At 48.9% G+C, this 15814-nt stretch overlaps 1 protein-coding gene across 16 annotated transcripts in view; it reads right to left on the bottom strand.

The window, feature by feature from the left end:
- PPFIBP1 (PPFIA binding protein 1) overlaps positions 1-10249 on the bottom strand; it is a 135604-nt gene extending 125355 nt beyond the window's left edge. For 13 of the 16 annotated variants that reach the window (XM_072328872.1, XM_072329276.1, XM_072328340.1 and 10 more), the window contains exon 1: positions 10111-10249. The gene's annotated coding sequence lies outside the window, so the exon portion shown is untranslated. Of the gene's footprint in view, positions 1-4204; positions 4322-9152; positions 9171-9780; positions 9799-10110 lie in introns of those variants that run through there. The other 3 variants (XM_072328090.1, XM_072328245.1, XM_072328157.1) reach the window with 3 other exon arrangements.
- Positions 10250-15814: the final 5565 nt, after the last annotated feature.

Raw genomic sequence — 15814 nt, 5'->3', positions numbered from 1 at the left:
TCCACCTCAGACATGAGTTACAATAGGAAGGAAGCCCTGAGAGGCAGCCTCCTCTCTGGAAATGCACCACAAGTAGTTAACGTGCTCGTATGCTGAGCAAGCATTGAAAGGGAGGAGGGACCCCACCGGTGCATGGGACAGAGTTGGCACGTTCCTTCCTTGCCTTCAGCAGCATTTCCTCTGTCCTTTATTCCTAAGCAGTGTGCTTGAAAAGCCAACACATGTGATTCCCACTGCGCAACAAAGAATTGCTCCTTTTCTCAACTATGGGTGAGGGATCACAGCTGCCCTCGGCCCGCACAGTCTCACAGATGGGTTTCCCTCCACCAGACTGTGCCACGTTCCCCTGCTGATGTGTAGTTTGAAACCATCCTGTGGCAATGCAGGGTGACCTGGATCCCATCCAGGGGAAATCCTGCTGGCCACTGAGACTGTCCTCCCTGCTGGACGCTCCTCCATACCTTTACCCAACTGCTGGCCAACAGGCTCAGAGCCACAAGCAGCCCCAGATGGCTCCCCATGCAGCACACTTCCATGCTCATGAGATTTGCACCAGAGCTGCTGCCAGCTCAGCCGCTGTCAAGCACAAGGATAAAGCACACCCATCCAGATGATAAGCAAGCTCCCACCAGGCAGGCTAACCAACTCCAGGATGGCCTGCAGCATGCAACCTGGCCTCTCCCCATGCTGCAGAAAGGAGAACACGAGCCCACAGCCACAACCTTGTGCTGAGCAGGTCTGTGTTCTGTTTTGCTACCTTACTTCATAACTCAGGCACCACTCCACCTCCTGGCACCCACATTCCTCTCCTGTAAACCCCATCCAAGGAGCTTCGCTTCTTGCAAACGCCCACACAGTGAACTTGAAGTGCTGGCTCGTCTCAGAGCTTCGTGAAGTCAAACAGGCACAGCCAACTGTTGAAGGAGGATTGGCTTGACATACTTCATAGTCTTAAAGCTATGCAACATGTTGAACCTCCTGTTTACCATGGAAGGCGTAACATAGTTTCATTGGGATTAATCTCACGTATGGCTTCTATCAGGCTCCGCAGAACCTCTGGCTACCCTCATGCTTCTGTGTAAACACGGACAAGAGGCAGGCAGGAAGCTGCAGAGATGGGAGATGAAGCCCTTGCCTCAGGGCCCTGCCATGCTAGCGAGACAGGAAGGGTTAAAAGAAGGACTCTGAGCTGACCAGAGTGGGATCCTATCCTTAATTTCAGGAGTAGCAAACAAAGCTGGGGACACAGGCACAGTTCTGTTAGCGTGCAAGGGAGAGAGAAAGGCAGCCAACAAGCTGAGCATGTCCAGTACAAAAGTGGAAGGGCCTCCGTTGCTGTATTTAATTTTAATGAGCAACTGCTTCGGTCTTGGTCCCCTGACAGTATCAGGTGTTATTAGGGCATAGGACCCTCACTTTTCAGGGTAAGGCATGGCAGGACTCCTCTCTTCACTGCATGTGACAATGAGGCCAGGCCTGAATCCCCACAGCCATAAAAAGACGGCATAGCACATTTTATACTAAGAGGAATTAACTGCAATATCACGGTCAAAATCCAGTTTAGCAGCAGCGCTTCATCTGGAAGCACTGTCCTAAACAACCAGGTATCAGATCTCAGTTATTGCCACACTCTGCAGCTTCCCTCCCTGTCCAGTCCCTCCCCTCCCAAAGAGGTGCTGCAATAAATCAACGTATCGAGGCAAGTCCCTACAGAAACATTATCTTGTTCCAACTTCTTCTGCACTTACGGATGCCTGACAGTACAATTAGCCCTGCCTACCCACGGCAGACTCTGCAGCCTGTTATTTTTGTGCCGTGCCCTGAAGTGAGCGGAGCAGCACGCAGAACAACGGCACACACAGTGCGACCTCACATATGCTTTGACAACTGCATTTTCCTACCAGTGCTGTATTTCACTGGGAGCAAAGTGACTTCTCAGGACAGCGCAGGACGGTTATGTCACTTGTTTTTTCTTCACCAAACAAAACGGGCCCGGGCATTTGTTGTCAGAACACAAACACATGCTCACCACGACTCCCGCTCACCGTACCTCAGTGGTATTTTCACTGATGAATGAATAAATGATCATTACATCAAAGGCAAGGTTTCCACTTGGAAATTATTTACTTTCCCCTCAGTCGCGGCAGCTCTGGCAAGCTCACCCAAGATACAGATTATGTACAAATCAGCCAGCAAGCGCTCGCATGCTGGGAGCTGTTCAAACAGGAATAATTCAATCTTTTTGTAGCCTTACCCTAGCTAATTTGCCACAAGCTGTCTCTTTTCAGATGCTACACGGAACACGAAAGGAGGAGAAAAACTGGATTAAGCTGAAGCACTTACAATCGGCTCAGCTACCAGGAGTTCAGGTCAGCTAGTTTTCTATTTAAAACAGCTCGTTTTTTTTTTCAGCCTCACAAGGTTAAAAGAACAGAAGTTTATTGCAGCCATCAAATTCTGGACAAGCGTGCAACAATGACTTAACTAATGCAAACAATTTTCAGTCTGCACGCAAGGAACGTAAGAGATAATTGGAGGGCACTCTCTTCCATTTGCATTTTGCAAGTACTTTTTTAGGTAGCCATGGAGACATTGCTGACACCTTCTTCTTTCTGTCATAACTAGACAGCTATTGATTTGTTTGTAAAAACTCCTTGGAAGAGCAGGGAAAGAATCATAGAATCACAAGGTTGGAAAGGACCTATAAGATCATCTAGTCCAACCGTCCTCCCTTTACCATACCTACAGAAAACCCCTAAACCAGAACTACTAGCTCCCTATCCAGACACTTCTTGAACACGGAAGGAAGGAAGGAGGGAGGGAAGGAAGGAAGGAAGGAAGGAAGGAAGGAAGGAAGGAAGGAAGGAAGGAAGGAAGGAAGGAAGGAGGGAGGGAGGGAGGGAGGGAGGGAGGGAGGGAGGGAGGGAGGGAGGGAGGGAGGGAGGGAGGGAGGGAGGGAGGGAGGGAGGGAGGGAGGGAGGGAGGGAGGGAGGGAGGGAAGGAGGGAAGGAGGGAAGGAGGGAAGGAGGGAAGGAGGGAAGGAGGGAAGGAGGGAAGGAGGGAAGGAGGGAAGGAGGGAAGGAAGGAAGGAAGGAAGGAAGGAAGGAAGGAAGGAAGGAAGGAAGGAAGGAAGGAAGGAAGGAAGGAAGGAAGGAAGGAAGGAAGGAAGGAAGGAAGGAAGGAAGGAAGGAAGGAAGGAAGGAAGGAAGGAAGGAAGGAAGGAAGGAAGGAAGGAAGGAAGGAAGGAAGGAAGGAAGGAAGGAAGGAAGGAAGGAAGGAAGGAAGGAAGGAAGGAAGGAAGGAAGGAAGGAAGGAAGGAAGGAAGGAAGGAAGGAAGGAAGGAAGGAAGGAAGGAAGGAGCTTCACACAAGAGCTGAGAGCAGGAAGCTGAAGGAGGCTCAGAAGGATTTCAGATGGAAACAGCAGCAAACATCCACCGCTACACAACATGTGGGCAGAAGAGGCCTGCCAGCCAGGTCCAGAAGGAACAACACCTGCAGCTCTGTCTGCCACCATCCCATGGAAAAGGAGGCAATCTCCAAGGCCTGTTGTGGTCCTGTTCCAACACAAAACTCTCTAGAGATGCTGCGAGACTTCATCCTGGTAACATCTTCTGCACTTCACTCTTCTTTCCAACAGCAGCTCTAAGAGGTTGCCGTAAGTGGAGCAAACCCTGTCCTTTAGAGGTCAGAAGGACACTGACGCCCAAAAGAACACCAAGGGAAACACTGTTTGCCATTCTGACATCAAACACTTCTGCATATGTGGATTTAAGACAACATGTTGTGAGGCGCAATACCAAACCCCAAGCAACCGAGCTGGGAAACACTGTGTCACACAGATAAGGACAGGCAAGTAATTACAGATTCAGGTCCCATTCAGAATCTCTCAATAATGAGAGCAACATATCAGGCTTGAAACAGATTTTTCCCTTTGGATAAAACAGAGAGGAAAAGCCTCTTCAGCCAAAATATTTTTCTTAAATTCACCTCAGACCCAGTTACAACAATGGAGCCTGAACCTGACGGATTATCTCTCCCACCAAGTCGCAGGAAGTTTACCAGCACCGCCCTGAAAACAAATCACAATGCTCTTATCTCCACATTGCATTTTAAGCCTCACAGCCGTCCGCCAAAAGGATGCTCTCAGGCAATGCTGCAAATGGAGGGACAGCCAGCACAAGCTGCTGCAGAAGCATCCTCACCCATGAGGGATTTGCCACTGCTCCTTGCACATGCCCGTGGTGTCCAAATTCCAGGCCTGAGGATGCTCCCGAAGCCATGTTTCTGCATCAGCATGGTCACAGTTGCACCAGTCCAGACTGCACAGTGGGAGGAAAACCAGTATAAGTTAGGAGAAGTCCAAGAGGACACTTCTGGTTAGGACCTGTTAATAACAAGTTTCACACCCAAAAGAAGGTCAGATGAGTGTAAGCCACTGCATGCTCTTTTTGGAAAGGAAAAAAAACCACAAACAGAAAAAAATGCCCTGCCTAAGACAAGAAAATCTCCTTTGCTGAAATAAGAAAAACAGGTTCTTAGATCCATGCTTAAGCCAAGAAACATAAATATGCATTTCTGAACCTTGCCCTGATGTTTCCTTTAAAAACACAGCAAATTAAAAGTGCTGTCATAAGCTGAATGAGCTTTGGTTAAGAGAGAGAGAGGGGGAAAAAAAAAAGCTGAATGGACAAGCCTTTCCAGGTCTCTGCTCTGAACCAAAACCAACTTCCCACAGTTAAAAGTGAAGAAATAGCCTCCTTTAACTAACGCTGTTTTGGAAGCAGGACAGGGGGCACTACAAGGCTACCACCTAAACCCATCAGGAGGTATCCAGCTCCCCTGTGCCTTTCCTAGGGGGTTTGACTGCCCAACACATCCACCTTTGTTAATGTGTACATCCACTTGGGAGAGAAAACACTAAGTCAAGACTTCAGGACAAATGCCTACCTAGAATTCCTGGATTATTCTAGCTTCTCTGAATCCAAGTTGCACCTGGGTGTGGGCAATCCCAGATATGCACACAGACTGGGAGAAGAACTCCTCAATTGTAGCCCTTCACATGAGCTAGCAGTGTGGGTAGACAGGGACAAGATAAGAGGAACAGTTTTAAACTAATGAGGGGTGATTTAGATTAGATGTCAGGGGAAATTTTTCATTGAGAGGGTGATGAGGAACTAAACAGGCTGCCCAGAGAGATTATGGATACTTCATCCTAGTGGTGTTTAAGGCCAGGTTGGACGGGGCTCTGAGCTGCCTGATCAAGTGCTTGATCTAGCAGTCGGCAGCACCACACATGGCAGAGGGGTTGGAATTAGAGGGTATTTGAGGTCCCTTCTGACCCAAGCCATCCTATGATGGGTCAGAATGGGTTCTGATTCACTTACTGAATGATTCTTCTTGAGAAAAAAAAAAAAAAATACAGAGTTATCTTTAAGAACCTTCTTCCCACATTTCAGAACTTGCCATGAAATACCTTACTACTCTCACTGTGCTAGATTGTCCCTCAGCCCTGTCACAAACATCCAAGCAAGTAACCAAGAAAGAACTGGGTTCACAGAGCATGCCCACCACATGGAGCACATCGACAGCCACGTGCACAGCTATCATGGGATAGAAGGCATCGCCCTTCCTCAGACTCAAAGTCAGATCCCTCTGCTAATTCAGTAAGTGCATGTGTGCTCCTGATTCTGTCATTCATGCAGGGAAGCAATTTCACAGTGAAAGGAATGAGGCTGTGTGTGGAAGGGGGGGAATATTTGGCAGTTTGCTCTTTTACTCCACATTAAAGCTATTTTTCTTTTACCAACTGAACTTCAGTTTTGTTTCAGAACTCATCACCTTGAGAAAAGGCACGTAGGTCCGTATCATTATCATTATCTCCTCTTACTTTGCTGTAACTGTTACAAAGCAAGAAAATAAAGTTGCTCTCTCAAATCTGCCACATTCGGAGCGATGAGAAAGCTTTGAAAATCTGATAACCACTGCCATAAATCAGCACATTTTAAATCATCCTGAGACGTACTTAGATGGCTGCCTTTGACAAGGCAAAGATTCTCCAGTTTACAGTTCAGATGCTGCAATAGTTGGCTCGACTCTCTGGCTTGAGCTCTCCACTAACACTGAAGGAAAAAGTCCTTACATAAAGGAGCGAGTCTAAACCAACTTTTGGGTCAGCATACTTGATCTTGGAGCCCTTTGCTCACAAATAGCATTCAATGGGATATACCATTCATTCCAAGGGTTGCAATGCTGCACTGCACAGCCAGAGCTCCTCCACTTCTGCCTCTCCTGCAGCAAGTGAAGATGTCCAAGGAGGGCACAGGGAGAAGAAAGGTTATAGCTATGGCCAATGCTGAGACCTGTACCTAGGCATTTTTAACACTGAGGAAAGAAATCATCTCTTCTACCTAATTGGTTTATCTCAGCCTTTGTACAGAAACAGAAGCACAGCAGTTGGAAAAAGCATAAAGCTTTAACACACTGCATTTCCCTCACGTATAACAGAAGTCAGAAAGGAACAAAACACTCTGGAAGTTAAAGGTATCAAGAAATCATACATGCCCACAGAAAGGGCAACACAAACTGTGGGCAAGCAACAGCAAACCCGGTGTGATGACTGAATTATTATGAGAAACTTCCAACCTTTACACAGAAGTGAAGTACAATCTAGGCTGCAATGTTAGAAACATGACAGACATCCACTATCCTCAGCCCAAGCTGGACCAAAACATACACTAATGTGTGAAAAAGAGAAACTAGATGCATGCTTCCCTGCACCTTGCAGAGTGTTCACCACTGAACACCCTTGCTGGAGTCTTCAGAGCGAGGAAAAACCCACTGAGATGGCTGCTAGGACTTGAACAGCAAACGAATGAAGTTAAAGATGTAACAGCTTTGGAAAACAACACTGCAGCAAAAGAAACACTGTTACCCATAAAGATCAGGCTTGAATTCCAGACAGGCTGCTGCCTTCTCAAGAACTGGGTGGGAGATTTGATCTCTCAGAAGGAACGTGCAGCTTTCCCTACAATAGGCTGCAAAGAGTGCTGTTTATAAACCAGCCACCTCCAAAGAGCTACCTGAACAGTCACAGCCACTGATTCCTGAGGCAATGATTAAACAACAACAGTGAACCTTCCAACAACACTCCTCATTTTCCTACCATGACACAAGGGCAGATTGATGCCCTTATCCTACTGAAGCCAGAACAGTCAGCGCAAATGCAAGGATTGGTGAAGAAGGAGAAAAAGGCATGGTAAGGAGACACTGCAGAACACCAGCTCAGTTCTAGGCATGAAAACAAAGTGATCACAGGGCAGGACAGGGTGTGAATTTATAGTACATGCTCAATAAATGTTAAGTGACCGCCTGGGTACGGACACCAGCAGTAAACACAATGTAGGCGATGTAGTTTACCTCTCTTGGACTGCACCCAAGAGCACAGTTGCTAATGAGATGACTAATGGGATCTCACTGTTACAACTCGGGGGGGAGAAAGGGGGGGGAAAGGAGCACTGCTCAGCCTGAGTACAGAAAGGCATTAATTGGTTTTATTATTAAGGTACTAAGTGTCTATTTATTCTTAACATACAGCTGTACACAGACACTACACAAGAGGAGTGAACACAACAAAACCTGCCTGAACCTTCCAAACAGCCCATTCTGCATTTTTCAAGGCTATGGATGTAGTGAGGCCATACAAAAATGGGCCAGGACCCATCTGCACAGCCTTAAAGAGGCAACTACACCAGAGTTTTGCTTTGAGGGCAGAAAATAACAAAGGTACAGGCAAGAAGAAGCCACCTTGGGTATGCCAACCTAACTGCCATTTCTGAGCTGAGGCACAGGAGCGGCACCTTGCCAAAATGCCCACAGTAGTGGGACAGGGGCTTTCCTCAATTCTAACACCACAGCAATTTCCAGGATACTCCATTCTCTCCCTAAATCCTGGCAAATATTTGGGCTATTTCTTTCTCCACAAAGAACTACTCCAGACTAGCAGACCCTCCCTCCAAACTGGGCATTTACTTTCCTGCACTGTTCTGCCCCCAACCACAGGAGTCAAGGGAATGTTTTGGACTGTCATACCAGAGCCATGGCCCAGATACTTCCCCATGCTCCCTCACCTATACAGAGACCTAACATGAGGCAGCACAGAAGATATCAGTTGGGTTTGCAGAACTCAGGCAAATTAGCAGCAGCGCTATCTTGCTCACCCTCAGTAAGCCAAAGGTACATTTTGATGCCGTCACATCACTCTTAAGAAAGCGACTAAGCTTTCTGTCCTCTTACTACAGGGGAAGAGCTTTCTGCTCACTGGAACCACCTTGATTCCTTGATGTGGTGAAGGATGAAAACATCACAGAAGCCCCACTTGTGCACAACAAGACACAAAACAACCAGCAGAACGCTGGGTCTGCATGTCTTCACATAGATGTCTTCACACCATCCTGACCTGCCTGGTAAGCAGAAAGCAGTTTGTCCTCCAACCTCAAGGTGCTCCACCGTGAGTGGAAGCAGAAACATAACTCACCAATTTATCCTGCTGCAGATATGTGCACACACTGGACAGAGCAGCTCAAATGCTCTTCAGACAAACTGCTAAACCCAAAACTCACCAAGAAAGCACTTGAATCTGGCCCCATGTGTTTTGTCTGGCGCCCCTGCCATTATCTTCCTTTGGAAGGCTATCACGGCAGTGGAGCACCTATCAGTGCCTAGCTCCACAGGCACTGTGGAGGCTCCACAGGCATGTGCCTCAAAACATGAGCAGTGCTGCTGTAGAGAGAGACGGCTCCTAGAGGCCCAACTCTGCAGCCAGGCAAACACGTGCAGCTCCTTCATGGAGGAGAACAGCAGCAACTTTGTACTCCAGGCACAGCAGCAGTGATCTTAAAGCACGAGAGCCATGTGGCACGCAGCGACTGTCACCCTCACGCACACGCCGAACGATCCCCCTTGCTGCTAGGAGCTGATCTACACCATACAGCTTCTTAAGAACCTGTGCTAAATCCTATCAGCTCTGCCGGGATGGCTTCCACCCAAACTGTGCAGCACTGCAGCTCCTCGTTTCCTACTGACACAGAGAATCCAAGAGACCAAAACGCCCGCTGCATTTGGAGCTGAGACCTCAAACAGACCTCAGCTCACCTGGTTTGTGGGATGTCTCCGCCACCTGTGCATGCTGCATCCATGAGATCCACGCTCAGGTTTTTATGATAATTATAGCCCACTTTTGCCTTTCACAAACGTAAATCTGAAGCGACGGCCACTATCTTTAATAGGAGCAATAAATCTGTGTTTCGCACACCGGAACCTCTTGCTGTCAGACACACTCGATCACGGAAGCACAAAGAACAGTCTCGCTCCGGGTGACCCATTTTTGCTGCTTCATTTTTGGAATGCAGGCACTCGGTCGTGCTGCCATTTCGATCCACACCACGCTTACACGTTCTGCTGTCGGTTCTATCCGTGCTTGGGCTGAGACAACCAGCACCAGCAGGGCGGGCCGAACCTGCGTCCCAAGCACCGCTCCAGCCGTGCCGCCCCTGCCCAGGAGCGCACACATGGTGCCGCACCGAAGCGGAGCACTAACAGCACAGCCCTTCTTCCCCCTGGAAACATCTACAAAGCACCTTTTCACTACCACGGCTGCACCCAGCCAGGGTGTGAGCCAGCACGGCTATTTCGGCCCGGACCAGTCGCAGACCTAAAAGAAACAGTGCTAGAAGAAATCATTACAAGACACCGGAACCCCAGGCCCTACATCGAAACGCACTTGCCCGCTCGGGACACAACTCCCGGCCGAAGTTCCCCACCACTTGTAGCCGCAGCGCCCCGCCGAATCCCGCCCAGAGGGACGCAGCCCCGCACGGCTCCCCGCCGGCACAGAGTAACTCCCAGCAGCTCAGCGCACAGCCTGCCCCACCGTCCCCTTCCCGCCGGATGCAGCGGGGCACGCTGGGCTCGGCCCGGAGCAGCCGGGCTGGAGGAACCCGCGCTCCTCCGCCCCAGGCGGGCCCTGCGCCTCCCCGGGGCGAGGGTGCGCGGCGAGGCCCCCCCCCGCGGGGCTGGACCGCCTCCCTCCGCCCGCCCGGTGCCCCCTTACCCGCGTCCAAACCCCGGCGGGCCCTCGCGGGGCTCCCGTGCCTCCGCCTCTGCCGGCTCCGGGCGGCCTCCGGCCCGCCCCGCCCGCACCCCGCCTGGCACACGGCGGCCGGGACCCAGCGGGGCCGCCCCGCGCCGGGCGCTCGCCTCACTCCCCGCCCCGGGGCCGGGCTTCCCCGACGGGGCGGGCGGCAGCGCCGGGCCGGGTCGGAGCCGATTGGGCCCGACGGCAGTCAGTCAGCCGGCGGAGGCGGACGGGGAAGAGGGGGCGGTGGCACTGGTGTCCCTCCCGCCGCCTTCGCGCCTTGGGAGGCTTTAGGCGTCCGGTCCTCAGTCGAGCGTTGGGCTGTGGGGTTGCGCTGACGGATGGTGCGAAACCCTCAGATGGCCGTTTGGGACGGCATTAGTTTGGGGAAGAGGGCTGAGCACGGCCAGCTGCGCTTGAGGTTCGGTTGTCCCCATGCTTCAAACACGAGGCTCCCTGTCCTGCTCTCCATCCGTTTCCCATCTCAGGGCTGACTGGAGCTGGATTTGCATCATAACAAACTCCTGGAACAGCTTTCAATCCCGGCTGGAGCCCAGCGTTCAGCAGTCTTTGCTTTCTGAGTCAACTGTTCATTTCTGCTAATCCCTTTTTCATTTTTATTAATCCTTTAATTCAGAAAGCGAAGATTCTTCTTACGGCATCTAACTCAGAAGGGCTGTGTTAGGACGGCATGTGAGATCCACCTGAAAACAAACTGAGCGCACAGAGCTTTCAAACAACTATCAGTCCAAGAAAATGCCTTTGCGTTACAGAAAATACCTCTGCAAGTTAAGGCAAATCTCTGATAAGGTTTTCTGGCTTGCTTATCTCTCATCTCCTAGAATAGCTTACCCCTTGTTGCCCCAGGCTGGTTTGCAAGGGAAGGCTGATTTTCTCTACCTTTGTGAAATCAGGGTATCTGAGTCGTCCCTCTCGTGAGGGTCATGGGAGATGATGGCAAACCGGAGCGTTTCCCAGCATTTTTCACTGCCTGAGGAGGTGGAAGGAAAGATCTTTCCCCTCTTTGCAGTCGTAACACTTACAGATCAGTAAGCCGTGGTAAGCCCAGTGTTTCAAGAGCAGCTGGAGGCATTTTGAAGGCATATCAGATACCATCTTACACTGTCTTCTGCAAGTGGTGCCTGGAGTGTTTGCTATATTCACTGTGCTGTACAACACAGGACCTGGGTCTGCATGTCCGCTCCTGCAGCTCCTTTCATCACTCTGTCTCCTCATCGTGTTAGAATCATAGACTAGAATCATAGGATCATTAAAGCTGGAAAAGACCACTAAGATCTAGTCCAACCATCAGCTTATCCCCACAAAGCCGTGTCCCACAGTGCTACACACCTGCACTGCCAGCCCCTACTTTGCATTGGCCTTAGTGACCAGGAGCTTCCCCATTCTGTTCCTCTGAATTAGTGGGAAAATGGCTGTTTTCTTTCAGTGTTGTTTTTCAGCTGGAACAGGCCCTCAGGACTGCTGATGCAAAGCAGCACGTAGAGGACCATGGCAGGGCTGTGCTGTCCACTCTCAGCAACTCTTAACTACAACAACAGGCTGTGCACTCTGTAGCCAGTTCTCTTTTATTTCATTCGCTTTAAAACTTCACCACCTTGTTGGGCCCCAGAAATTTTACATTTAGACCTAAATCACTTGCCAAAACACGACAGCTGGGAGTGCTGAGAGAGCTCCTGCCACACAGGTGGTAATTTCACACCACTGCTGCACATGTGCTTTCATTTTAGGAGAGCTTAAAAAATGGATTCAGCAAGCTGTTCCCCTTCTTCCCAGCCCAGCGTTAACCTCAAAGCTGAGTCAAGGTAGTTTGGGGCCAGGCCTCTGCTCCTGTGTCCCCTGGCACAGCAGTGTCAGCTAGGGCTGCAGTGAGAGCTGCCCTTTGGTGGCAGAGCAGCACCAGCACTCATGCAGGAGAACCATGCTTCAATCAGGGTGGCTTATTTTGCTTGACAAAGCTGGGATTTGCTTGCTCAGCAGAAGCTCAGCTTTACATCTACTTTGGGAATGTTTGCTTTTTGAGCAACCACTGTAGCTGTGCTGTCTGAGCTGCCCTGGCTTTCAGCTACCTGAGGTCCCCCAACTGTTAAACCCTCAGCTATGACAGAGCCGTCTGAGCCACTACCTTGAGCTTATCTATCACATCCTAGAACAAAGCTCTGTACAAACCGTTGATAGCTGTCAAATCAACAATTTTACTTTCCTTCACATGCTTAAATTCCCCTCCAATCTCTTACTAAAAATGAGAGGAAGAAAGCAGAGGAGATTGAGTGCTAAGAGCATGGACGGTGCACAGCAACCTCAGTATGTAATGCTCCAAGAACTGCCAAACTTGTGACCTTGGCCGTCCTGTCACTGCCTCTTCCTGCAGCTCAGCTTTTGAAAATGCTGTAAGAAAGCTTCTCGCACTGTATGCCCTGCTGTGCTCACAGACAGGATGCTGCCTCGGATTGGCTCTGCTGGCCAGAAAGACACGAGGAGCTCTGAGGTTTCTCTGAGCTTAAGACTCCCAGAAGGAAGAAGGCCGTGTAAGAAATGACCAGCTTGCTCCTGTGCATGGGGTTGTTTAATGAGATGAGAAACATTCAACAACTTGGTGTTGTCTCAGTAGTCAGAGAGAGGCATTATAGGTAGTAGAGCTAAATTTTACTGATAGGGTCTTGGTTGAATGTGCCAAGTAAGCACATCTCCACTTAAATACACATAGAGCTTGCACAACACTCAGCCAGCGAGGCAAACACCTGAGTCCATGCAGCATGGCACAGTGTTATCAGAGAGAAGCAGGCATGGTGGACACAGCAGGATACAGCCAACAGCACTCACTTCTCCTGGTGCCTACTGAAACCCCCTCAGTTTGTAGCATCTGCCTCATCTGAAGAGGCTTCACGTCTAGATACAAGCGAGACCATTTCTTGTACAAGTCACAGTGTTATTCACATCTGGCCTCACCTCTCATGCAGACATTATCACCCATTGGTTCTTCTCATAATGATGCCAGCTTCATTTTTCCTGAGGTTCCGAGGTGCACACCAGCCAGTTTGTTACCAGCATCAATTCCTAGACTGCACCACACACACAAAAATCCAACCAACAGCAACTGATGCTGCTGCATGTAGTCTTCTTACAGTTCTGCTAAAATCAGGCTTATGGCTATACCACAAATCCCTTTAGCAGGGTTCTTCAGCAAGTTAAGCACTAGTACGGCATTAAAGTGCCTTTCTTAAGCAAGTCTGAAAATACCGCACCATACTGCGGAGAAATTATTCACTCTCTAGTGCCAAGGGAGAAAACAAGGGATAAAGAGGTGACAGATATTTCCATGCTTGCAGCATAACACCACAGAGAGACCTCTGAGCAAACCTCTGCATGAGGCAGTATGTTTCACAACATGGAGGAGCCAAATATTTGTGCTCACACTGCCCAGTCCTTGCACTCACAGCAGCAAGGATGTGGAGCCAGCCCTAGCCCCGAGCAGCAGATATCTCTGCCTGGCACGCTGTAGACACAACTGTAGTGACTTGCTCAAGATCTGACAATGAGTCAGTGTCAAAGCCAGCCGACCAGCTGGCCTCGTTGCTTTCACTGCAGAGCTGGCCTTCAAAAGAGGAAAACAAGGCAGGTTCAGACATTCCTTACATACTAGTGCCACAAGCGCCTCAGGGGAAGGCGACATATCCTGCCTCAACAAGAACAGGAACTGAGCCTGCTTCCCACTTCAAGCAGCGTGAGGTACTTGAACCACGGTGTTCCTGGACCAGTGACTCTGGTGGGACGTATTTTGGTGGTGATTCATGGGCGTGGGAAACCACGATGGACTGTGGAATTGAGTCACCCTCGACATACAGGGTGGGAAGGGATGGCCACAGGCAGCAAGCACCATGCCGATTAATCACCCCAAGTTACTAAAATCTTCCGGTCTAGAGAAACAGGTGGTGCTAAGGGAAGTCTCAGGGGATGACAAGGATGGTGACCACGCTGTCTTACTGCATCAGTCAATGTGACACTTGCCTCGCTCAGTGCAAAGTGACAACTGAAACACGAGGATTATTTAAAGAAAGAAGAGGGAAACATGGAAAACACAGCTCAGGAGGTGGTGATCATCAATCCTGCTACTTTTTTTTCAGTCTCTCTCTCACTTTCCAGAGAGTTTTCACCTTATGCAGACGGAGAACAAAGCTCTTGTTTTTGAGAGATGCTTATTCTCTAGGTTACAAAAAAACATCAAAATGATCTTTATTCTCCACATCACTTGAGAGCCCTGTCTTTTTGTATTAAGGGTAAGGAAAAGAAGAGACAAAGGGATTTTGTTTAAGTGGGGAATAAGTCATATCTGAGTTAGTATGGCTGATATGAAGGGTTTATAAATAGGACTTCAGAAAGCTCATTACCTTGTTTACCTAAAATGAACCATTCAGGCATCATCTGCAAGACAACGATGGGGAAGAATTAAATCCATACTTCTGCATTCTCATCAAAGGGTGTGCAGGATGATGACAATTTCAACTGTCTGCTGGTTAGCAGGAGAAATGGTGGCTTCTTCCCGTTACAGAAGTACCTTGATGAAGTTATTACACAACAATTTAGATGCCACGAGGCTTTTCCAGATTGCATTTATTTGGCATTGTCTTCATTAAGGCTGCTTACATGTGTTAGCACCCATCCCAGACAAAGCACTGAGCGATGCATTTGAGATAAAAACAGCAATACTGAGGATTTTCATGAAATGAAATGAAATATTCCAAGAACAGGAGGCAAAGAAGTTAGTATTAAAATCAGAATATCGGTGTTGAGCTATTTCATGGGAATATGTGATTGGTTGTTCAAGTCTCAGTCCTATAAGCAGTGCTGAACAAGAGAGAAAGTGAAAGCTGTGCAGCAATGAACACACACGGGCAAGCAGAGCAACACAGAAGCTCTGCCAGGCCACAGGAGCACTCCCCATTGAGCTGGGCCTTCCTTGTTCCTCTCAGGTCTGCTGCTGCAGCTTCTCCACCATGACAAATACATGTGTGGAATTATCTTGCAGAAACAAGCAGGCTGGTGAATGATAAAAAACTAAACTTGTGCAAAAGAAAAAGTAAGGTAAATAAAACAGAGCACAAGAAAACAAAGTCTGGATAAGCCAGTGGCCAATGTGCGTTTCAGACAAGATTAATTACACTCTCAGTCTAATCTTGCTGAAGGTGGAAGGCACACCTCCTCTGGCAGCTTGGCTTCATGAAAATACACGTGGCTGTTGCTCGTCAAGGGCCAAACGCTGTTCTACAAAGTGGTTTTGTGAGCCCTATCAGCTAATTAATGCACAATTTGCTAATGCACAGGCAGCAGAGCTGGGATTCTGCACCAGCAGCCTTGTTGTGGGGCTTTTGTCTCTGTGCCAAAATCTTCTGTTAACATCTTTAAAGAAACAGTTCCCGTCTCATTCAGGTAACGAGCACAGAACATTTGCTTCACTGAGAATACCTACATCCATTTTCTATAATAACGTCCTTAGTTCTTAAAATAACTATTTTAAAATAGTTCTCACAGGAAGTTTCAGACTTACATGTTCAAAGTTATTCTTGTTTCTTAACATCTGTGCCCAATTTCTGCTAATCCTGGGTTCAAGTAAGAACCATTTTAGTATTTCCAACAACCGTATCCTCCCATTCCCCCTCCTCAG

This window comes from Excalfactoria chinensis, chromosome 1 (genome assembly GCF_039878825.1).
Source record: "Excalfactoria chinensis isolate bCotChi1 chromosome 1, bCotChi1.hap2, whole genome shotgun sequence".
NCBI lineage: Eukaryota > Metazoa > Chordata > Aves > Galliformes > Phasianidae > Excalfactoria > Excalfactoria chinensis.
This window is presented reverse-complemented; position numbering and strand designations above follow the sequence as displayed.